Source organism: Passer domesticus, chromosome 5 (assembly GCF_036417665.1).
Source record: "Passer domesticus isolate bPasDom1 chromosome 5, bPasDom1.hap1, whole genome shotgun sequence".
NCBI lineage: Eukaryota > Metazoa > Chordata > Aves > Passeriformes > Passeridae > Passer > Passer domesticus.
The window spans coordinates 41,878,564-41,903,551 of record NC_087478.1 but is presented as its reverse complement, the minus strand read 5'-3'; the positions used below and the strand labels follow the sequence as shown (position 1 = coordinate 41,903,551).

Below are 24,988 nucleotides of genomic sequence, written 5' to 3'. Positions count from 1 at the left end.
TCTCCTTTATACTTTTTCTTTTTCTTAACACTTCTAAATATTTTTTACCACATCACAATGAATTCAAACGCAGTGAAAAAAAATTTATGAAAGCTGAGGTGTCATTTTTCACTACTTCTCCATTTTTCAGTTTCCAATTTTATCAACACCAAAAAATATTTTTAGTTTTCCTCACCCCAGAGTCTTCTCATATGAAAAAGTAACTAAAAACAAGAATCTTGACTTTTCAATTAATATGTTTTAGGCTATGCCATGAGTTGGATATATATTTAGGGTAGTAATTCCAAGGTAGTAATTAATTAATTGCTTTCATAAGACTGTTAACAACTTTATGAACTTAGTACCTCAGCTAATTGATTGCTAATGATTGCTGTCATCAGTGCTGCTATCCCAAAACTCCTCTTGAATATATTTAAAAGTGTTACTGAGGCTATGGGATATGCCAACAACATGCCAAGACAGTCTGGATGAGATTGATCTCACAAAAGTTTAAGTATCTATGATCTAGATGTCTCCAGATGCTGAGTATTGCACAAATGCCAAAAAACAAAAGAAGCCTGAGAATCTGACTATTCATCAAAATGCTGAAAAATTATGAACAGGTACCCAGTGCTGCCCAGGAAATCACAGTTTATGAAAAATAAAACATCTGATGCTTCAAACCAGATATGGACTGCTCAAAAAACATTTTCTGTGCCTAGTCCTGCCTTCACAGCTCCATATACTCAAAACTGCCATCAATTATTATCAATTCCTCATTAGTATGCACCTGACAGTACCCGAGGAGAATGCAGGGCTACAAATGCAAAACTCTATAGAGGATATCAATTATTTGCCTTAATCATTGTCATCCATAGCATTTCAACAATATTCTGTCTAATGCTGAGAACCTGTTCCTGAACTCAAACTGCATAATTATCTCTACTATTGCTATTTTAAATTATTTTCCTTTTCAAATGATCAAGTCAAGCAGTAAAAATGAATTTTCACTAGGAAATGAGCAAACCTGTTATCTGCCCTTCAGAAAGAAAGCTGGCACAGATTTTATTTCTAAAATTCATTTGAAGAAACATTGTGCTTTAAAATTTGTTCTATACAATGAGTAGTACGAACTCTGCAAAAGCCCAAGCCTATCAAGATGGTACACAAACTGTGTTTTTTGATGGATTCTGACTCATATTCAGATATCACAGATAACCTCTCAAGTCCAAGCTAACTGTATGGAAGGCAGAAGACAGGTGATGCAATAATTATAGGTGAAAGAAAAAGGGAAGGTAAACATACTGTGCAAAATTAGAAACAAAAAGTTGGCAGAGGAGAACAACATCCTTTCCATGGAATATTATGATATCTATCAGTACTGGACTGAGGTGCTCCCAGGCTCTGTCCCCTGCACTTCACAAACACCCCATCACTACTCCTCATGCCCTTCAGATTGTCCAGCTTTGGGTAATACCAAAGGCAAAGCACAAAGCTTGTCTCTATCCCTCTTTGACAAATCATCCAAAGGCTCTCCCAACTGCAGGCACAGCCACTCCTTATTTCTGTGTCTGCAAGTATTATTTTAAAACTGTTCTTGCTAAAGCCAGTCTAAGATAAACAAATAATGGGCTTGTGGATTGAAGAGTGATAGACATTTTCACCTTAGATCTTTCAAATTTCCATATTTAGGAAAAGCAGCTGCACTAACGCACAGACAGGTTTCTCCTTGAACTCAAAATGATGCAACTCACATCAAACTATAAAGTCTTTTAAAAACAGAGCACCATTGTTCAAGGTATTATTAAAAAGCTGAATGATTTTGTAGGATCTTTTTTTTTTAACTTATCCTGGCTGAACATTCTTCATGTTATTTCTAACAGTCAACACTAAAACGCTGTTAATTCACACACACACCCCATTCATCCATCTAAAACATGTGGAACTAAAATGAGCTCTCAAGTCACAGCCAGCAAGGGGACTGAACAAGTTTGTACTAATATTTGAAAGAAATTTCTTTCCCCATTAATTCTCAGGATTAGAACTCCAGAATAATTTTAAGTCTTTAGAAGCAAACAGATCATGAGTCCTAGAGAACAAGCAGGAAACAAAGCTGAGTACAAGTCATAGAGAGTTACAAAATGCAGTGAATTATGAAAAAATGGCTGAAATGACAGAAGTTCTGACAGAATTTCACACTCAGAAGAGCCAATGGAAGACTATGCAGAGACGTGACATGGGATTTAGTGTTGTTTTCAATAGGATCACATAAGGCCACTGAACTACAGTTTTTTAACTAGGGGTAGTCTTCAACTATCCTTAGCAAGTATTTATGTTCCCATATCAGAGAATAATGAGAAAAGATGGAACTTTTATTTTTATCTTAACATCCTTTCATTATTGAACTCTTCACATTAAATTTCTTTCCACTTGGCAGTTCAAGTAGTGTAATTTGCAAAATATAGCTTACTCTGAAGATTGCTAGTGTATGTTTCAGGCTGATAAAGATTACTTCCCAGCTGCTTCCCATTCACAGACAGTATGTGTGGCCTTCCCTAAAGAGGATGGAAAATGTTATACTATATCCCACTACCACATGCCTTACAACCACTTTCTGCGCTTATATTGGATTTTTGCTTCTGGTTACTAAAAAGCAAGTGGTTTTGAGACATTGTTTCTTGTATATACCTATTGGTTTTGTTACTATCATTGTTGCTGTCTTTTATCCAGCTAGTTAGGAAAGCATTCCTGAGGCTTCATGTGGCAGATGAAACTGGGAAGCTTCTTTGTAAGTTTATGTTGGAAGTTCTTTGATATTGTAAAGGAAACTGTGCCCCAGTAGGCTCAGCTAGTGTGCAAAGTCTAGTGTTATCTACAAATTGGTCATCTCAAGCTGCCCTTTAACTGGTGGCTCTACTGTCAGGATTAATAATAGTAGGTGACAGACCTTGGGAGGTAAGCCAGTCATTGATTTGCTCTGGCTACCTGACTGTTGGCTGATGTGTGATCTCTCGGTGCCACAGAAATAAAGTGCAAATTGTTTTTTAAAAGTGACTGCCAGGAGTGGAGCGGACTCTTTTTTAAGAATGTCACACCCAGTGTGCTGCGACACACATCCAAGCTTTGGTCCCCCTAACAGAAACAGGAATTAAGTTAAGGTTTTACAGTAAGATTCTATATCAGCCCATCATCATGTTGATTTAGTTATTTTTAAATACCTCTTCTTGTCCTCAGTACTCTTCAAGAAACAGGCAAATTAACATTTTACCTGCTGGCAACTCAGTGATCAAAGAAATAACTTTTCAAAAGATGGTGAACTATAGCATGCATTAAACACATGTCCTCCTAATAAGTGTTTATTTTCACACTCTGATGCATAGGGCACTGCATCAGTGCTCTGCTGTGCTCATAAAACATTTAGCCCAAGAGGAGACTCTCAGGTCACCTGCCATCCCCAAAGCGAGCAAGCAAATTCATCCCTTGCTGATGGCAAAGGAATGAGGTGCACTGTGCCTCAGCATTCCCCACTCTCTGGGCTGCTCTGGATCTAAATCCAGCCCAGAAATGTCTGGTTGTTTATCTGGCAATGGTAAGTCATGGGAATACAAAGGTAGAGAAAACTCTTGTGCCACAAACCACTGGGTCTGGCAGAGCACTCCACAGCAGAAAGCAAATCTTCCCTTGGCTTGTTCTGCAGGCAGCTGCTCTGGGCTCCATCACTGTCAGGCTACTATATTGCCTTGGCTTTCAGTTTTATTCAGTAGGACACACCATTTATAAAGAGAAAGAGCTTCTCTAGAAGCTTGGACATATAGCATATTGATTGCCCAGCCTGGAGAAGCTTTTTATTTTTATAATGACATCTTTCTGGACTACTTCGCCATTTAAACTGTCTTGATGGCAACAGAAGACCACTTCTCAGCCATACATGTCTGTGGCATAAATTTGAATAATCTTTACATTTCAAGTGTTTTCTGTCCTACAATTCAGATTCCCTGATCCAGACTCCAAACATTTTAAGACAGTCAAAGAAGGAATTAAATGGAAATATCTCAAAATAGAAAAAAATAAAGGAATAAATGGTACTATTTTTTGCAATGGAGTGAGCGACTTCCTTTGCTTATCTCCTTCTGAGTTTTGTCTGCTCTGTACTTTACTCTTGTACTGCTTCTTGGGCAAGCCATGTCTCTTGCTGTGTTCATTTATGTGCACAAAGCCAAATTCAACAACATTAAAAAATGAACACTAAATTCTGAGTTCAGCATGGAAGGGGCCATTCAAACTGGATGTTTAAAGACCCACATAATACACAGAAACCTCAGTATTACTTGGAACTTCTAGTGATAACACAAGTGAAGAAGACAAAATGTTGGAAAAAAAGAAGACAGAAATGGCAATGATGCTTAGCAAGCAGAAGAACCAAGACCATGACTTGTAATGAAAAGAAGTGTGTAGGAACATTACTGTATCACTAAATGTGGCTCAGCTTCAATCATGGCCCAGAAAAAGAGGTCAGGAGCAGAGCAAGAATAAAAGTGGCAAATAACTGTCTTTCAGAGAAAATAAGGAGAGAACATGATGACAGATGTAGACTATGCAACAGGAGCAATTACAGCACGCCCGGTGGGTTAGGAGGAAAGGTGGTCACAGTGCCACTCTCTACTGCCCAGGGAAATTGCTTTGGCAGAGGGTTTCCTATTGCCTGCTTAATTCCAGTTTGCTTGAAAATGGCAAAAGCTTTGCAAGATTCTCTGTTGCACTCAACACTGAAAAGAAGCTACTAAGAGAGAAAACTCGTACTAGAGATACAAAACTGAAAGAAGAAGCTGAGAAGCTTTCCAAAATAGACAAGATGTGAAAACACAACTGCAGGCAAACGTACTCCTAAAACGTAATTGTGAAGCATTCCCACGAAAGAGGTCATCCATGATTTAAGTGACCAGCTGCCATGTCCCTAAGGAGCACCACAGGCAGTCCCACAACTGCTTATCTCATAATAGAATCCAGCTGAGTATGAGCAGAGTGTTTTTTCCCAGCTTTTCCAATTTTCCTAGAGGGAAGGATATGAATTCATTTTGCAGCTAAATAAAATTAAAGAAAAAGCCCAAACCCCAAAGCCTACACAGCTAAGTATTTCCTCTAGCAGTTAACATAATTAAGACTTAATTATGAAAATGAAGAGACTTCAAATTACCTTCAAACATAAGATCAAGGTTGCAAAAATTCATAACCTGAATTATATTCATTTAATATATAGCATGTTACTAATGAAAAACAGCTCCAGCCAACGTCCAAATTACAGGGAGAGTACAGGCAGCTCTTACTAAATAAGAATAGTACCTTTACCTGAAACATGGTCTGATCCTACACTAAACATCATCCGAGGTTACGATAATTCTGCTAATGTTTTAGTCGCCACATGCTTCTTTGCAGTTCCTGGAATTAGAGTTTGGAGTATCAAAAATGTCCTGAAACCCCTATCAGTGCAGTTATGAGAATGTTTCTGACCAAAACTTTTGAAACTGTAGATGACTTCTAACTCAACTGAAACAATTACTAGCCCAAGCAGGGGAAAGACAGTCCCATATGTGGACTGGAATTCAGAGGGTAAAGCAGCACAAAAGTGCACCTTTTATCACCTGTCTTTTTTACTGCTGGCTGTATTTTATGCTGAGAATAGGAAGGGTGAAGAAACAAAGGGGCTCGATTGCTTGGTTTCTGTTTTTTCTTCCTCCCCTCTTCCATATGTGAGAATACCTTGCATAAGTCCTTTAGCAAAAAGACTTTCACACAGTTGCATTACTCCACACAATTCACTTCCCACAGCCATTTCAGAGGTTCTCCTGTCTTCCAGCCTCTGAAGTTCTGGGATGTGGCTACTGCAGAGTCTCACAGTTCCTTTCCTCATGGCAGAGCGCTGCACCTACTGCACTCTCTTGATCCAGAGAAATAGAAATAGTGTTCCAAGGGTACTTAACCCAAGACCAAAGTAATAAAATAATTGTGCCCTTGAGTCACAAAATGGCTTTAGGCTGGCAATTTTATGTTATGAAAAGTATGTGCTGAAATAATGCTTGTGAGGTAAATGGCAGCCTGGGTGTGAGATGGGGTACTGTGCGTTTCAGCAGAGAAGCGTTTGGCTGGGAGTTGAAACTCGGGCTTATTGTGTGCCCCTGAGTAAACAAAGCTATAATGGGTTATTGAGACTGCTGACTTCAAACAAACAATGCTCTCTGTGTAAGCATGACATTTTACAACCATGAAGCCTGAGGCATATATGCTTATTATCATGTGTCTTTCTATCAGCTCATTTTATGTAATGCTCTTGAAAGAACACCACAGAAACATGCAGCATGTGAAGGGAACAGAGCTGAGCTATGTGGATTGGACTGTCACCAAATATTGGCATATGCCACGATGATGGCCAAGTAATAAGAAATCTAGGGCAACACTTTTGAAGTATCAGCAACTATAAATGAGGAATATAATTTTTCCCTCTCAGGGAAATTTCCAAACTGGGATGTAATGATATGAAGATGGTGCAGACATACGAAAATTCTAACAATTTTGCTCACATATTGGACCAAGTTCACACAAATAACTGTTTTTCAATCCAGCTTTGACAATTGTTAGCATAAACAACACCAACACACTTCTTTCCCGACATTATATTGCAGAAGGGAACAATTTACGGATTGTGTGTGAATGACTCCCATGTGCTGGGTGTCTTCTGTATGCTGTCACCTTTACTGTTTTCACAAGCAGTTTACCAGTTTCTTGTAGGGTCATGATGCAGTGAAAAGTGTATTTAGTTTTTCCTCTGGTTAATATTTAGGTTTAAAAGATGGTAAATTAGAAAAAAATACATAAATGTTTATCTAAAATCTAAAACCATAAATATGTTGAGATTTTCATGACTTTAAACACTTCAAAACATGTCCCTGGAGGGAAACTAAGCCTCCTTGTCCCATTTCTCACTCCTATCATTGCCTGAACAAGCAAACATGCTGCTGTCTTCCATTCATGTTAAGTTAAAGATGCTGGAATGGGAAGGAATTAATCTTGTGCCATGGTCAGTTCTCATTTCTGTCTGTGGATAATCAGTTATAGCAACAGCACAACAGCAGTGACTCTCATTATAGACTCATTCTGGGGACAGAGGGAGTAATAAGAACTGAAAAGCACATTAAAAAACAGAATCCATTTTATGAAATTCTTGAAGCCGTGAGGAAGCTAAAGTTAATCTTTTTGGGGGTCAAAATTTTCCTGAAAATTAGGAGAAACCTCTTGCAATCAATGTTCTATCACTGACAGCAGTGTCATGACACATGCATATATGACAGGGTTTCATCTACAAACAAATAAATTAATGAAGAATAATTCCAGAAATCAGTGTAAAACATCTTCATTTATCTCAGTGTGTATAGTAACCCCTTGACTTGCAAAATCAAATATTGAACCAACAGAATTAAAAGCAAAAGCTTTGACTTTGCAATGTGAAATTTGTCCATAGCAAAATATTGCATCATGATTTTCCAAACAGGAAGAAAAGCAGTACTGGAGAAATCCTTATAACCAATGGACAAAATCAATTATGGGATCTCCTCTCCTGGCCACATCTCAGCTCCATCTGAGATACCCAGCTGGAATGAGTGACCACAGATAGGACTTAATGTTGATTCCAATCAGCATCTGAAATATTCTTTCTTGTTTCTGAAGCAGGAGCTCAAGTTGTGCTTTTAACTCATCTGGTCCTGTAAGGCAGCAGAGCTAAACTCCAGTTTTTGAGGCTGGGCTCCACTCAGGATAATCTCTTTTTCCCGTACCAGAAAAAAAAGCAGCCTTGCAAAATAATGCAGAAACAACATCTTCTGCCATGCCCTTGGTACTCAATTACCTCCCATTTCCACACATGAGTAAAGAAATATTTTGTGTCTACTCATTTTCCAGTATATTCCAGGTAGTCATGGACTGAGCAATAGCATCCCAAAAAGAACACAATATACAGAACGGTACCTTACGTAAGATGCATATCACTATTGAATATATTTCATGTAAGAAAGCAAACATATTTTTCATATTTTATTAAATAAAAGAGAAAAATGCTACATTAAAGCGTTCCAATTCAATTGAATATGTGATTGTAGTGGAAGCTCAGAAAAGGTTGCAATGTCTTTACTCCTTTAGTTTTTGACTGTCTTCCATATAATTTTCACCTATAATAGAAGCAGTCTTGAAAGACATAATATAAATCTCATCAACATTTTATTTTTATTTGTGGCATGAGTTAGAGGATGCATTTGATGTAAGATATGACAGCTGTTGCCAAATTTTTACTTGCCATTTCTTTTTAGGTTGTTTTTCAATATTTTACACAGAACTCTCCTGTGGGGAAGAGATCAAATTATCTGGTGAGAGTGTTAATATACTGGAACAACTATGGGAAGTCAGATAATGTAGAAATACAGTTAATGCCCCCAAATATCTAAAATGAAGGGAGGTAGGAGAGGATTTGATTCAGCTAATTTATGATGACAATATATATAATATGGTAACCTCAGGATAAGGAAATAAACTAGTTTCCCAGGTAACCTGGGTCTATTCCTGGCTCTGCCACTGATCAGAATTCTGACATAGGGTGAACTGCTTCACACATAAATAGACATTTAAAATACATTGTTTCTGGCCATCAGTCAGACCATAATTTAAATCATATCAGTACCATAATCAAAACCAGAATCTAAGGTATGTTGGCCACCTGCTTTTCTTCCAAACCTTCTTTGTCTCAAATGCTCAAAATATTTTACATAAATATTCACATTTCTATGTGCTTTAAAAGTAGCCAACACAGCATGATCTCAGTATGATGCAAATAGTCACAATACTGTACCACAATACTGTACCACAATACTATATGGATAGTATAAGCTTTTGGACAAATATATCTGGTACATTTTCAACCATTGTTTTCTCTTTTGTTGTCTTTCTCCTGTTTCCTTTCCTGGCTTGGTGCAGGTATTGGTGCTTTATTTCTCATTCCTTGCATCCAAAGAAATCTGCACTCTTGCTTTTGATGACTCCAGGAGAAATATGGGGGAAGGAAAAGATCATCCAAATTACTGATATGATTTCTTCTTTACCATCTCACATTCTGCCCTGCTCACAACTTGGCCTTAGCTATACTATTTATGTAGCAATTTTATTGAAAAGGTGTATGCTACAGGTACTTGAAAAGATTCTACAGATTACTATTCTTATAAACACTCTTTTTAGTATAAAAATATTTGCAGCGTTTTTCCCTAAACTCAGTACATTCTGTTTTGTTTCTGCTATTACCACAAAGATTCAAATAAGCTTTTATTTCAATTTGCTACTAACTTTGACTGAATCACTCAGCATTAAATGTTGCTTGCCTTATCTTGTACTATGGTAAGATTAAGAGAAGAAACATGGACAAAATAATCAGTTCAAAATGATTTAGGCTGTTTGAGCCAGCTTTGATGCTTATGCATGTCATCTAGCAATGAAAAATGAGTTACTATGATATATCTTTATATCTCTCATCAGTTGGTTACTGTAGTTCTACCATCTCTGTCATCAATACTATTGAATATCTGAAAGGTATAAAGTTCACACTAAATTTTTACAATGTATTTGGACACAAAATTCTTCTAATACAATTTCTATGAGGATATCACATTTATTAGTTCTAAATTGATTTTCAACAAATTCTTTATATTTGATTAATGTGCCAGAGACTAGATCTTTGCAAAGGGATAAGGGAGAAGGAAAAAAAAATAGGAGGAGAAAATCTCTTTAGAGATTTAAGCAGGTATTAGATGTGTTTAGTATACATATGCTTATTTTGATACTAACTAACTTAAAAGAATCAAGATTAGATTCTAATCCAATTCCTGACATGGCTGTTTTGAAAAAGAGCTACTGCATGGCCAGGCATAAATGCTATAATTTGTATTAAGTCAGGATGCATAGTGATGAAGGAGCACATGGTTTAGATTTGGAGTTGCTTTTTCATCAGCATGCCAGCTAAAGACCACATCCTAATCTTAGCCATGTGGTACTCTGCACAATGCAGGCATGTGCATCCAGTATGAGAGAGCTGTCCCCAAGTTTGGCATGGAAAAGGAGGTGTTCCTCTTGGTGTGCCCCACAAAGCACCTTGGGAAAATAAAACAAAACAAGAAATCAAAAAAAAAAGAATTAGGTGAAAAGTCAGCATAGTACAGAGATGTGTTTGACGCTAGGGACACTTTAGAATTACCCATTTCAAGCAGTTAATTTGCCAGTGGGGTTTTTTTGAAGTGAAAGGACAACACAATCTGAACACAGCAAGAGTATTTTTATCACTGCAGCTCTTGTCACCATCCTTGCATAAAGCATTATGTAAGCATCTGATTTGCATCAGTGTACAGCTCTGATTGCTGAGAAAGCAGTTTGCAGTTTAATAAGATTAATACAAAACATTGCTTTTCTCTTATTTTCTTGTGTTAGTTCGGTAGCTGGAATTATACAAATTTTCTCCTCACAATAGCAAGCACCAAGGCTGCTGTGAATTACATGTTTTTTGTCTCTGGATATATACTCAAGGCTTAACACAAAAATACCAAAGAGTCACTGGGTCAAGGAAGTACAGACATATTGATTTAAAGACAAGGATGGGATATGTCATACAATACCTCACAGTGACTGAACCATTGGATATCTGGAAGTATTTTCTTAGTAATAATCGAAGTATTTTCTTAGTAATAATAATATCTAGTACTTCTGAGCTCAGCACATTATGTTTTGATCAAACAAAAGTAAAGATGTCAATTCTATCCCTGAATCACTAAAGCCACAACAGAGACCAGAGATAAAATCTGTGAGATTTACAAGAGGTGGTCTCAGACATCTTTTACAAGTGATCCTTTCTACAATGAGCCCTCAGTATAAGACACAAGGGGAAAGAAAAGTTACCCTTTCCATTGTCCACATAAAAACGTGAGCATTAAACAATGTAAAAGGTTCAGCTGAGAGACATCAGGATCTCTGCTGTGGGATCACAGCAGAGCTGGAAGTGGGGCTTGCAGATGATTCCTGCCTGACACTACCACCAGAGAATTACACAGAAGACTTAAATGGAGAATGTGGATTACTTTTGTAAAAGGGTTCTTGTACCTGGTTTAAAACAAGTGGAAATTCCTTATCAGTGTTATCACCTGGAAAGGTAAACACTAGTAAAGCAGTTTCCATAAACCAGGTAGAGTTTGCTAGCCCTGTGTTTCCTAACCACTTGGTCACCAGTGGTTTTTTAAGAAGCTGTTCAAGGTTTGGGCTAGAAAAGGCCCAAAGTTCAACTGAAGAACTTTGGGAATTCAGTGGAAGAAGTTCAATAATGGCTCCACCTGGAAACCAAAGACGATATTCAGTGCTGAGTATCCATCACAGGAAAATGTGCTTCTTCAAAGAAGGGGTTTATTGGTGAACTCTGTAGCCTGCAGCAATATCTGAGTTAAACTCTGAAATAAATACAAGGAAACAGGGGCAAAATATTAAAGTGATTGAGCATTTGAGGGAAAGTTATGGGGACATCAAGGTTTTTTGTACAGAAATGGATCACTTATTCTTCAGCTCTTTATTTCAAGGCTAATGCAGTATACAAATGGATTAAAGCTATTTTTCAGAAGATACTATCTGAAAGTACACCTAAGTGTAAGAAGCACAGTGAAGCCTTGGGTTTTCAACTTTCATGTCCCCTTGTACCCAGATTTTTCAAATAATGCCATTGAAAGGACTGAGAAATTATTTCTAAAGGCTTTTTCTCCTCTCTGAAACAATGGAACTTTGGGACACCCTTTGGCAGTTAAGCATGTGAAACAAAGTCTAAACAAATGGCATATATGAGCCAATTAAAAATTTCTTAATAGTGAAACAAATGAGGCCTTTATTAAGACAAATAAATGAAACAAATTACATCAACAGTTTCTGTAATTCTTCTTAAGAATTTCTGTAGCCAGAAAAGTTCATGACATTTTTATCTGTTAGTAACTGTATTTTATTTGAGATTTTTAAGAGTCTGCTATGATATTTCTTCCCCCTCTTCTTTTTAAATAATTCAGGTTTCTTTCCAAAATGTACTGCTAATTATTTAATGATTTTATAGTGCTTTTTTTATTATTTTAAAATATTGGAGGGAAGATCAGTTTTCTACAGAAATGGTTGTGTTAAAGCACTTTTCTGTAGCGCTCTTACCACTGCCAACACACATGAACACTTTCTTTACTCTCAGCTGTGATATAGTAGAGAATATCCCTCCAGGCATTACAACTCAGATGATGGAAATGGACAGATAGGAAACAATTCACATACATATGGGTAATACCCCACAAAAGGCAGTCTTTTAAAGTGCCATGTAAGGAAAGGCTACAGTTAACTGCCTTTAAAAGGCAGTTAAACAGTTAACTGTACTTAACTGTATAATTTTAAGTCACAAGTGTTAAGGAAATATAATGAGACACCATAATTCCATGGGATCAAGCATTACTTCACCAAACTTAAGCATTCGTTTGTTTTCCACCAAGTGCTGATCTTTATGGTATCTCTCCTCATCACCAATTCCTAGTATCACTTGGCTTTCCTTCCCAATTACTTGTCTGTCTTTCCCTTCCCAGCAAGTGTCAGCATTCAGAAGTAGCCTTTTGTTTTTGCTGCAGCAACAATGTCTAGTCTCAATTTCTCTATCTCATCTTCCTTGTCCCACTTACTTAGATAACATCTCTGTGCCACCGGCATTCAACTTGGATGGCTTTCTTCGCATGTGCACAAGAGAGTACAAGAACAATGTTTAAAAAGACTCTAATTTCACCCCCTCCTTCCCACCCCCATGCCCTCCCTCCCCGCCCTGGTACCTTCATGTCTTGCAGGACTCAAAACCAATTTTACCTGGTTTATAGTACATTCAAGCATGGACATATTTTTAAAGAGTAGGCAAAGAGAACAACTTTTAAAAAGCCAGCTAAACCGTATGAAGACAAAGAAAATCCCCAGGCTGTGGCAGACACCTAGCATAAGAAAACTCAGTTTGTCTGGCAAATTCCAAATGCTGAATAGTGCATTTTGTAATGTCAAACACTTAGTTGTCTAAAAATAAGTGTCGGTTATGCTAGGAAAACCTTCTGTATGTAATAAACATGGACATCACACACTATCCCATTCCTTTTTCATTCTCTGTGATCCTTCTTCTCTCGAGTTTTCTGACTGAATTGTGCACTCATGTTGTCCCATATAGTAATTCTGCACCTTATTTAAATTGAGGCTGGTGTTTTTTCTCGTCTCCCTATTTGTTTCTCTTTTTTTTTTTTTTTTCCCAGAAACCCTATAGACATTAAATTGGACTTTGGAACAGGTCATTATAGCAGATTTAAAGAACAAGGCAGATGTAAAGGCTATACCATATACTCAAATTCATCATTCTAGAAAGGTAAATGAGGAGGTTTTAGGAATACAATAAAAAATCATAGGTGGCAGGCACAAGGACACCAGAGGAGAGTCTATTCAAAAAGAAATTTTTTGACATTTGATTCAAATGCCTTTTTATTTCTTGGTTACAGGTTGTCTTTAGAAATGTGTATTGCAAATGGCAATTATTTCTGTCAACTTGCTTTTTTAAAACTTCTACTTTCTTTTGGAATTCTTCTTGCAAACCCTAACTTCTAATGCCCAGTCCTACCAAACATAATATCCTCTTTCACTGAAATAGAAAGCACTAAAAAACTCATTATTTGGTTTTAAGTCTTAAATTAAAATCTGAGTTCCAGTTTTAGCTTAGAGCTATAATTTATAATTCTATCTCTCAGTGATCTGTATCGCTTCCTCACCATGCACATCAGTACATTCAAGAGGCATTCCTCTTTCTTCTCAAAATCAAGATTCATAATCATGGTCTCTGCCTTTCCCTGGAAAAGAGAAACACACATGTGAGAGAAATTAAATCCATTATCTCAGCTTAAAGCAGGTTTTGTTACCTTTTTTTCCTTTTTTTTTTCTTTTTGTGAGAAATGTTTTTTCTGCCAAAGTGAGGGCTTAGACTCTCTCAGCTATGGATCAATTTTCAGAGAAAGCCCCAGCACCAATTACTTCTGACATCCATCCACCACCCTGTGCCCACTGACAGCCCCACAGGGCTTCAGAAATGCCAGCTGCCCTGTACACCACCTCAAAGGACAGCTCTGGGACTGGAACCAGAGTGTCTGACGGCCCATGCAGCCATGCTGCCATCAGACAGATCTTTGGAGGACAGCAGAGATCAGAAGACATCCAGAACCCCCCTCTGCTAGCTTTTCATGACTGGTGCTCTGTGGAAAAACCTCTATGGCATCACAGAGAAGAGGTATAGCAGAGGTAGATTTCTGACCTTCATCACGTGTGTTAAGGAGCATGTAACCCAAAGAATCTCTTCAGATGATAATTCCCCAAATGAGAAAAAAAGCAGCAGATGTTGTGCCTAAAGGTAGTGATAGCGTCAATAGTATGCCCTCCAAAATATTAATGCAGGAGCGAGCACTCCACCAGTCATAGTCCTTTAGGCTTAAGGTCACCTTTCATTGGCTGCTTTATTGAAAGAGTTTTTCCTGAAACTGCAGTTGCACCCTGGTGCTGCAGCAAGCCCCAGATAACTCCCAGTAAGAGCAGCAATGAGAAGTAAAAGAATGAAATAGGTCAAAAAAAAAAAAACAACCCAGGTAATACTGGAACACACACAGAAGATACAAAAGGTAAGGAAAAGCATTCTTTGAGTCTGTACTTGCTTTCAGTATTGCATATGGAGTCAGTAATCTCCACCTTAAACACCAAATGTCTTTTTCTGTGCCCTCCTCACAAAACAAAACAAATTCCTACAGATTTAACACAGGCAGCTTTCTGAAGAGCCTTGTTCCACGTAAAGCATGCAAATAGTGCTGTGAACACAACAGTTCCCGGGGGGGACTGAAGGGAGAACTGACTGTGCAAAATGCAGCTTCTGAGCCATTATGTAAAAAATAGTATAACTATTTTGGAATCTTTCTTCATAGTGTGAAATTTTATTTTCTTTCTATATTGTGTGAAATTAGCACAGATCATTTATGACAGGAACATGTTTGCATTGATTAGAAATCTAGACAATCAAATCAAGAACTGGTACAAGCCACGGAGAACTCAGGTTGTCCTTCTGTCTTAAGTTAGTTTTTTGAAATAGCCAGAATCTGAATTTCAAACATTTTAGAGAACCTTTGAGGGTCTCAACAAACATACTGCCAGACTCCACCTCTTCCCTAAATGTATTCCTATAAAAGTAACAAGCAAACTATATGAGAGGCAACAGAAAATCAGCAAAGTAAAACATCTAATCACCCTGTGTAATATACAAAACTCAGCCTCACCTTCCCAGATGATCCATCATCTGCTATGATGTACTAGAATCCAGGCATCACAGGCCTTTGAAAAAATTATGCAAGAAGTTCTTCCTTCTGCATCCCTGTGAAGCAAGACTTGAACTGAATTTTGTCTGAAAGGAAAGGTGGAATTAAACCTTTAGTTTTTTAGTTTGTTGTTTTGTTTTTTTTCTCTTTTTCCTCAGGTTGCCTTAGCCATAACCTGTCAGAAAGTATGTGAAGTTGATCCTGTTGGAGTACACTGTACCTCTCCTCAGAATCTCAACTTTCCAAATGTGGGAATGGAATGTCACTTTGATTTTCATCTTGAGAGGGCATTTTTGTTCCTTCTTTTGAAGTCTGAGATTTGTAACTTCTGTTTTTAGTATCTTTGTATGCTAAACTGCATATAGTGGTTTCTCAAATCGAAACTCCGGTGGAACCATAAAAATAAAATGACATATTTAATCAGTTGGAAAAATCAACAGGTTTGGGTCTCTGGATACATTTCTAACCTATTGACTTTATTTTATTTTAGCAATAATGGGTTAAATTATGTATTGTGGGGAACAAAGAATACTGGGTGTAGAATTTTTTGTTGAGGGGGATATGATTCATAGAGGCCACAGGAGCTTTGGTTTATTTGTGACCTATTTCAGGTTGTTGCTAAACTCATTATCTTAGCAACACTGAACCAAGAATAATAGGGGGACTCTGAGAAACAGAAAAGCAGAAAAGAACAAGCCATGTCAAGATACTGTGTTCAAACAGCCATGTCAGTTGGCCTGTGAGAAAATAATGGTACTACAGGTGTAAAGACTAAAAAGTGATCAGGCTCAGCATTTTTATTTAGAAATCTCATAAAAGTCATAGTGAAATCTGGTGAATATTGTTAAAATGTTAACTTAAACACACCAAATGCAGAAAAAAACAATTGATTGTTGTAATGTCACACCTTTGTAATTATGTGAAATGAGCTTCCAACAGCTCTCAACCAGATAGATTGCTATAGAGTATCTTCCAACTGTCGACTGTGTGAATGGTTTTGGCAGCAACATTGTAACTTTCTTGTCTAAAATTTTAATGGTTTCATGAGATAGAAGCCAACAGTGGAGACAACAATGTGCTCAACAGTATATTTGGCCTGGATAGTAATACCTTCCAGTAAAACAGGATCACAGTTCTGACTGAAAGGGACTGCTTGCCTGTCAAATGTTTTCCCCTATATTCTGTCTCAGTTGCTCTTGTTTCAACCTGTGGATGTTACCTCATTGTGTAGAGTCTGATTCCATCTTCCCAAGGCTGCCTCGCACGCCTACGCCAAAGACACTTCTGCTCCCAGCTGAGTCAGCTCCAGCTGCTCAGCCTCTTCCCACAGCTGGGTCTGTACTGAACCCATGAGAGTTTCCCAATCTCTTTTGGCATTGGCACCATCTCATATCCATACTGAGGATCTCCATCTAAATAAGCTCATCTTGCATCTCTAGTTTGCAGAAACAAACTTGTAACCTCAAAGGACCTATCACACAGAGCTATTATTGCACTGGCTGAACTCATTTCTGACAGGGCTTGTTTTCTCTCCTTAACTGAGGAGGAAACTCCTACCAAACAGCCACACTTCCTCAACCAAGTTAGATTACAGAAAGTTAAACCAGTGTCACCCTTTTTATTCCCTTTGAACTTATTTTTCAAAAGATTTGCAAAAAATGAAAGACGGGAAAATCAGTTCTAGGAAGTGGATCACTATATGATGTTGTCTGTGAGTAGATATTTGCTGAGATTGACAGAAAATGACAGCACTCAGCAAGTTTTTTGTTTACACACTGTAATCTTGCTATCTGCAATGGTTTGACTTTCACAGAGCTGAGGAAGTTTCCTATTTTAGCAGTAGCTTTCTGGGTTTCGTACTAATATCACAAAAAATATCTGGCTTTACTAGATTTCTCTTTTTTCCTCATTTTTGTTTTGACAAAGATGCGGGAGTATGCCAGTGCAGTTTGATTTGCCAAAGTACCTCCTGATGCCAGTTAGAGAAGCAAAAGGGTTCCTGTCATTTACTCTGGTAGGCATTGCACATATTGGAATTTACACTGATTAATTTGATTCAGTAGAATGAACCAATAGAACAGGGTGAATACTCAAAGCAAATGATTTGTAAATAACCCACTGACTGAAAATTCAAAAATTCAGGTTTGTCCAAGTAACTTCAGCAAACATGAACCACTAACACACTGTCCAAAAGCCAGGAATATCTACTAGTTAAAAAAAAGAACAAAAAAGCATGAATACATGTTGCTCAGTCTTAAATTTTACATTAAGTTCTAAAAGGCAAAACTGTTACACTTTATTCAGCTTGAGGATTGCATAAAAATTCTCTACAAAAATGTATTGCCAACCCTTAAAATCATTCTTTCTCATTTCAGAATCTCCACCTAGTGGGAGTATCATATTTTGTCAAATGTTTAAAATCAATGGCATTTATTATTCAAAGATTCCATACCAATGTTCTTCCTGTATATTTTTGCATATTGCAATTTTTATAGATTTTGCTTCTAACGTCATAGGTCAAATTCTCAAAAATACACTTATGAATTACAAATATGAGTCCCTTTCTTTTCCGAAATTGTCTAAATCAATTGTTCACTTACCTCCAGGGTCAAAATTACAATGCTATACAAAAATGTTTTGATGTTGAGGTCTTGAGCTTACTCCTGCCTGATACACTTGCTTGGTAAGGAATATGACTTCACTAGAAATCAGCCCTTGATCACTGCATACTGCATCTTATCTTTGCAGGAGAGCTGCCTTTGAACTCACGTACTCATACAGAGTAAGATTTAATGATATACAGCACTAGCATGCGACTTAATTACATGGGAGCCCAGAAGAGTTTTTTGTGGTTCAATGATAAAACTATAAATTAACTCTTTGAACAAAAATCCCCAAGTGGTTAAACCACATTACAAAGCAGACACATTTGGCTAAAGAATCAAACCCATACAAATAAATAATTATATATGTATGTTTGAGCAGGCTGTGCCTGTGAAGGGAGATGAGTCACTTCATTTTTTTATGCTGCCCTTGTGACAGCTGAGCAATGTAATTATCTTCCTTTGCATTGTGCTGGTTGTATCTCATTGGTATTAGATTTTTTATTTTTCCATATTCTAATTTCTGTGGTGGGTGAAGTGTAAGACTCAGGGAGGCAAGGCACTGCTATGGTTTGGTTGCTTGAGGTTTCAACTAAATAAGATTTCAATAATTTTAAATAAAAATAAAGCCAAAGTGGAGATATTCTTGTGATTATGCACCCAAGTAATGATTAATAAATATTTTTAGTAGAAAGTTTTAAAATGTATTAATTTACCTTTATTTAAAATAATGAAAGAAAAAAAAAAGTAGAAAATCCTTTCAACCACGCCAAAGGGCTTCCTGAATCCATATTATGCATAAAATGTATTTAGGAAGGTATATAAAGCTAGATTTATATTTGGGGCTTTTGTTGCTCATGACAAATAAAATAAAAAAGCAAAAATTACTATATTTGCAGTGATGAATCTGCTAGTTGACTTATGAAAAATGCATGAACATAGGGCAAATGGCAAAAGTCAAGAGACTAAAAACATATAGACAAATGAAAATACACAAAAATCTTGAGGTACATACATAGTAGAAAGGCTGGATATAACCTTAAATAATGAAATATTAACAAATGTCCTTTTCTTATTATCACATCCCAAATTGAATTAATATGACATGAAAAATATTTTTTCCAAAATCAGGCTTTGACAACATCTCTGGAAGTGAGCTGACCTGGACAAATGTTGAGACAGAATTAGATTTAGAATTCCATGTACTTCTCTTCTTACTAATGAGCTTGAAGACCAAGCTCTTGAACAGGCTTGTTCACCACAAATAGATTAATGGGAATAGAAAAAAAAGTACTCATTCCAAGGTAACGTAGAAAGTGGAATGCAGTCATATTTTATGTTAATTTGAAACATGGCATTCAAACTATCAATATGAGTATCTGCAATGGTAAACATTGATACTGTCAGTAGTACACGTGCGTAATGTAGCATGCAATAGTAAACTACACACAGACACACAGACATGAGCAGTAAAATAAGATGGCTGTGACCTAGAATAGACATCTGTAAAGCCAGAATCTGAATTTAGTGAGAAAAATTTCACTTGAGGGGACAAATACACGTAGTCCAGTCACCAAGCTTTTACTTAAAATATTGCTCAGCCCTGCAAAAGGAGTATCACCTGGCCTCTGATTATCTAGGCTGGCTAAGCAGTCAGACAAGCACTGAGCTGATGGCAGTGCCTGTGCATAAAAAAGGGGACCCTGGCATTCAGACCACCTCTGTTCTCCCAGAAACATCACTTTGGCCTTGCTTGGGTTGTATTTCAGTGTCACAGTGTGGGTGGTGTGGGTGGATTTGCAGTGGTTGCTCTGCCAGAGCTCTGCAGGAACACAGGTATTGCTGCACTGGTACAGGTATTGTCACACACTGTGAACTGAAGGAGGTACACTCACTGGCAGCCAAAAACATCAGACTAATACAGGTTCCATTAATAAATTTGTACCTCACTGACATTTCCATCAACTCATACAGGTTCTAACAGAGAAAAGGGCAACTTTGGACCACTGACTTTGGAATCGTCTGTGCTGCAGTAAAAATTTTTACTACTCCATCATACTACTGAGTAATACAGAGACACTAAAGAATATGATAAATTAGAATTTTTTAAGACAATGACACATCATTTTGAACTTAAATTTAGAACTTTTGTGGTGAAAACCAGTGTAGGTTACCCATTTATATAAAAGTATTCTGGTACTGCAAAGTTCTCCTAAGCAGCACATTTTGCACATCCAGCAATTTTTTGCATGATAGTAAGCAATCCAGTGGAAACACTATACAAGAGTAGAAGGATTGCCTTACACACAGACCCTATTAGAACAAAAACCACGAGGCTCTGTGTTCAAGGCATTCAAAAGTCGAAGCTAGAAGCATTACTAATGACAGGCACATGTAATAAGATCTGTGTGGTGAGGCAATGCATCATTACGGCCAGATTTACAGCCAGATCATCACTTTAGAAATATCAATAGCTGGATAAGGTCCAAGTTACTTCTTCATCAAAGCAGTATGACTTCTGACTCCAGTGAAAATAATAACCTGAATTTGTGGAGACAAAGTTCTGATCAATAATGAATCTTAACATGCCCATGTGATCTTCTGTCTTCTCAAATGTGAATTGGTACTGACACCTTCTTGACACTCCGCCAGGAGCGGCTGCTCACTGAAAGCTGAGTGGCAAATGTGGGCTTGTGAATGTTGAGTAAAAATCTGATATCTGAAGTGTGTTTTACCAGAAAAACTATGATACAACTATAAACTGTAACTATGGGAAAACTAAAGAAACATTTGATTATTAAATTTCTGATGTGAAATGTAACCTGAAACATGCATGTTTAGGCTCCCCAAAAAAATCACACAAGAACTTAGTCCTTCAAACCAAATTCCCAGGTTCTGGAGCCAAATATCCATGAATGTTTTCAAGTTTCTCATGGATTGCTCCTCTGCCTTGAAACTGAAAACAGTACCACTTTTATTGTTAAACAGAACACCACAGACTAGCTAATGGGCCACATATCACAGCCATGCAACAGCCATGGAGTTAGAGATGCACAGCTCTGACCTGCACATATTTCATTATGCCAGCTCAAATTTCTAATGCTTTGCAGCTCAAAATAATCCAGTATGCATCAAGAAGGTCCCTGGAAACCTCTGGGAAAACAGGATTTGTTTTACTGATTGAGACCCCTGACCCATTTAATCCCTCCCCTGGTCACATGAAGAAGTTAAACACTCATGACTACCAGCATAGGTTTCACTCTGAGTTTCACTGTAACTCAGAGATTGATTTAAATGCTAAGTTGCAGGCACTTCATTTTTGACTTTTTTTTTTTTTTTACCATTCATCTGGAAGTGAATTATAGCTTTAGAATCACAGCATTCTTAAAATATATTTCAAAACATGTCCTGAAGGTCTCAATTTTACGACTGATGTTCACATGACGAAATAGGATAATTTTAAATGATTGCCCGACCAGGCTTCCTCTGTCATCAGCACAAGCATGCTGACACAAACAGAGAATTTGCTGTACTCTGGGAAATCTGTTTTACCAGCAGTCGGTGAGGGCTGAGCCCCAGATAAATGTCTTGTACAGTACATTTTATGCAACTATTGTAGTAATTTAGTTAGTGCTAAAGTAGATGTTAAAATTAAAAATCCTTATAGCCACTACTCTGATAGAAACATCTCAGGCATGCATTTGAACAGACATTTCTGCAGGACCCAATGGAAATTCATCAAACAGCACAAATACTTGCCTGAACACCCACTGATCTTGGCAGCATAACTGCATGTGAAACTTCTGACTGAGTCAGGAGTTCTTAACTGCTTTAAGCCATTCTTTCACCTGGACTTCAAGACTTGCTGCTTCTGTTCCACTCACAAGCCCTGCATTGCTCAGTCACTGCATAATGTTTCACAGATAAATGTATGATAAATACAGAATCCAGAGGCCAGGAAAATGTATTTTACTCACAGTATTCCAAACCTTCCTCAGAGCATATATACAAATATTAAATTCTGAAAACTGAAGACTTTGTAGTATTTCTGTACAAATTCAGCTTGTCCAACATCTTCACAATGAACAGCTAAAAATCAGGCTTCTGAACTCATGTTTATGTGCTTTAAGAGATGATCTGATTCTCAAAAGCACTGAGCCTTGAGTGACTCTGGTGGATTTACGGGAAGAGGTTTTCTAATAAAGCTGGAAAAAATGCCTAATCTGCTCCCTTTGTGGCTGGTAGGAGTATTACTGTTGAGCTCTGTCAAGCTCAGCTGATAACTTTTAGATTTCTGTTTTTGAAAAACAGGTAGTCATAGGAACTGAATACTGAAGAACAGGGCAGGGTTCTCAGAACAACACAACCAAAACACACTCCCTGTTTCTGAGTGTTTACTGTCACTGCTTGCTTGAAAGACTAACAGGTGTATGAGAAATAGGATATGAGAAAGATGTCTTCTTGCTTCAAAATAATTTAATCCTACCCTATTTCCTACGCCCCCCACCCTTGCCTGAGCCTTGAAAGAGGAGATATGCCATCTGTTTCAATAAAACATGAAAAGTACACACACGTGACTGAGGCAGTGCTAGAAGTAGGGAGAGAAAAAAAGAATCTATCCTTACAATATTAAATATGGAAAATTATGAAACAATAAACACCTGTCCCTTCAGCAATTTATTCTACTATACTTGGGGAAATGTTTAATTACTGTAATTATATTTACAAATTTTCATTGGAGCATCGCTTTTGCATCACTTTTGCAATCATCAAAGGTACAAAACGTTTATAATTCAAAATAACAGTCCCAAAGAGTCCAGAAAGCTCAGTTTTTTTCTATTTCTTTTTAATTTTAATTTCATTTATTGGTTATTAGTAGAATCCTCTGAACCGTGTTTCTCTCCTAGGTACATTTTTTTTTTACTGATTGAGTTTTTCATATTGCAGCTGATGCACTTTTCAGTATTTTTGTTATAATTACCAAATTCAGTATGAAAATGAAAACCATCTAATTATGTAATTGTCTTAGAGACAGCATGATAATTAGAGGTCTCAGTAAAGCAGCTCAGAGGGATTCACTATACAGAAATGTAAAGAAAATATAATACAGGAATTTCAGAAAGGCCTAAGTAAAACATTATAGGAAAAGAAATTATACATGCAAACCTGAACAGATGCCCTCAAGAACTTTATACCTTAATCAACACAAAATATCACATTTACATTAACAGCGCACACATAGCAAGACATCACCATAAAATAACTATTCAGAAGTTATACAAGGTAAGAGACTGCAACTATACATGAAATTACAAGAAATAATACTGAAAATAAAATATATGAAGAAGATTAAGAAGAAAATCAAAAATATGGGTGAGATAAATCTGAAAACAGAAAGTTAAAAGTACTAAGCCAATGGATAGAACACAACAAAAGATGAAAATGTTCTCACTGAAGGACTAATATAAAAACGTATTTCTAATGTTTTGATAGATCTTCAAGCTGTGGTACAAAAAGCGTGCAAATGTCATATTAGATGTCTGTATAAACTTTTTCAGGCATTTATCTCCAAGTTATTATGCTTTTCTAAACTTTGGTAAAGTATCTGCAGCTGCACACAGCAAAACCAAAACCAGCTGGACTCTTATCCAGCAGAAGGGCAAATTTAAAGAAGTTTCACATTTATGACTTTCATGAGAAATCCTCCAGTCAAATCCAAGAGAAACACAAACATTTACTCTGCTAGAAAGGCTTAACCCTTTCATTCTGGCTTTGTGAGGTGATAGCACAGGAGAGGCTACGATCAGGTGGTGGAACTGGTTAAAACCCACCAAATTCTGCTGCTGCCCATAACCACAAAGGGTGAGTGCGTGCACAAAGGCAAAGCCCCACTGGCTGCAAGCTGTGATACCAGCCCTCAGAAGGGCTCACAACCCATGGCGGTGGACAACGGTCCCCCTGCATATAACCTAGCTCACCTCTGAATTTCCAGCAGCAGAGACCTTACAGTATTCCTCCTGAGTGCCATCACCACACAGAAAATGCTGTTACATTTGAAAATAACAGAATATGTGAACCATTATTTTCTTTTTCATGCCAGAAGCCTCAAACTGCCACAGAAGAGATCAACTTCCTTCTGTTCCCAGCAGTTAACGTTCATTTTACATGTGTTTTGACACTTGGCAGTAGCTAATTATTGGCTACACTCTTTGCCATGAAGTGCTTCCCTTTCATAATTAAGAAATCCTTTGAATTGTGGACACTTAACTTTTCAACTGCTAAAGATTGGGAGCAATTAGTATGTAAATTACAAGATGACACCAACAGCTCATATGAAGAAGACAATCCTCAGCAGTGGAAGGCTACCTGTGCATAATGTAAAAGCAACAAAAAAGAATGAGTTTTAGCTGTTTCAAATCTTTTAACTCAAAATGGACCAGAACACAGAACTGCTTGTTTCCTTGTATCAGTGTGAGCCAAGGCACAAGCTCAGTGAAAATCAGAAGGTACAAATTTCTTCAGAAGAAATCTTCTCTCACTTTCCTTTTTTACAGTTTTTCCATGGCCACACTTGGACTCACACCTCTGTGATGCTCAGAACGTGTGGTGCCCATGAGAAAAGAAGTTCTGGAGAAACAGATATGAAAGAGTGAAACCACTTTCTCAAGACTGTGAGATATTTTAACAGTTCCAGAGGTGTTATCCAGTGCTTGATAAACTAGGAAGTATCACTTTGATAATCAGCTCCTGTTTCTGTCTTCCAAGTCCCTCCAGCAGACTTGTTGGACTATAAGACACTTATAATTTTAATTATTAGCAAATTTTATTTTTTATTATGTCTGTATAACTATGTTAGTGCACAAAGGTGATGCCTCTCTCCAGTGAAATTACTGATTTTATTTATTGCACAGATTTTATGCATTTATTACACAGATTTCAGGATATTCT

General features: G+C 37.3%; 2 long non-coding RNA genes across 4 annotated transcripts; one reads left to right on the top strand and one right to left on the bottom strand.

Moving 5' to 3' along the window:
- Window positions 1–8,227: 8,227 nt before the first annotated feature.
- LOC135300346 (uncharacterized) lies at window positions 8,228–18,160 on the bottom strand. 3 transcript variants are annotated; one of them, XR_010362238.1, is made up of 5 exons: window positions 18,038–18,160; window positions 15,399–15,523; window positions 13,857–13,934; window positions 12,744–12,788; window positions 8,228–11,498 (listed from the first exon to the last, which is right to left on the bottom strand). It is a non-coding gene; the product is annotated as an uncharacterized LOC135300346 (long non-coding RNA). The 3 variants fall into 3 exon arrangements; XR_010362236.1 differs by having other exon boundaries at window positions 8,228–12,788; XR_010362237.1 differs by lacking the exon at window positions 12,744–12,788.
- Window positions 12,437–15,874, top strand: LOC135300345 (uncharacterized). The gene is made up of 3 exons (XR_010362235.1): window positions 12,437–12,574; window positions 13,350–13,459; window positions 15,596–15,874. It is a non-coding gene; the product is annotated as an uncharacterized LOC135300345 (long non-coding RNA).
- Window positions 18,161–24,988: the final 6,828 nt, after the last annotated feature.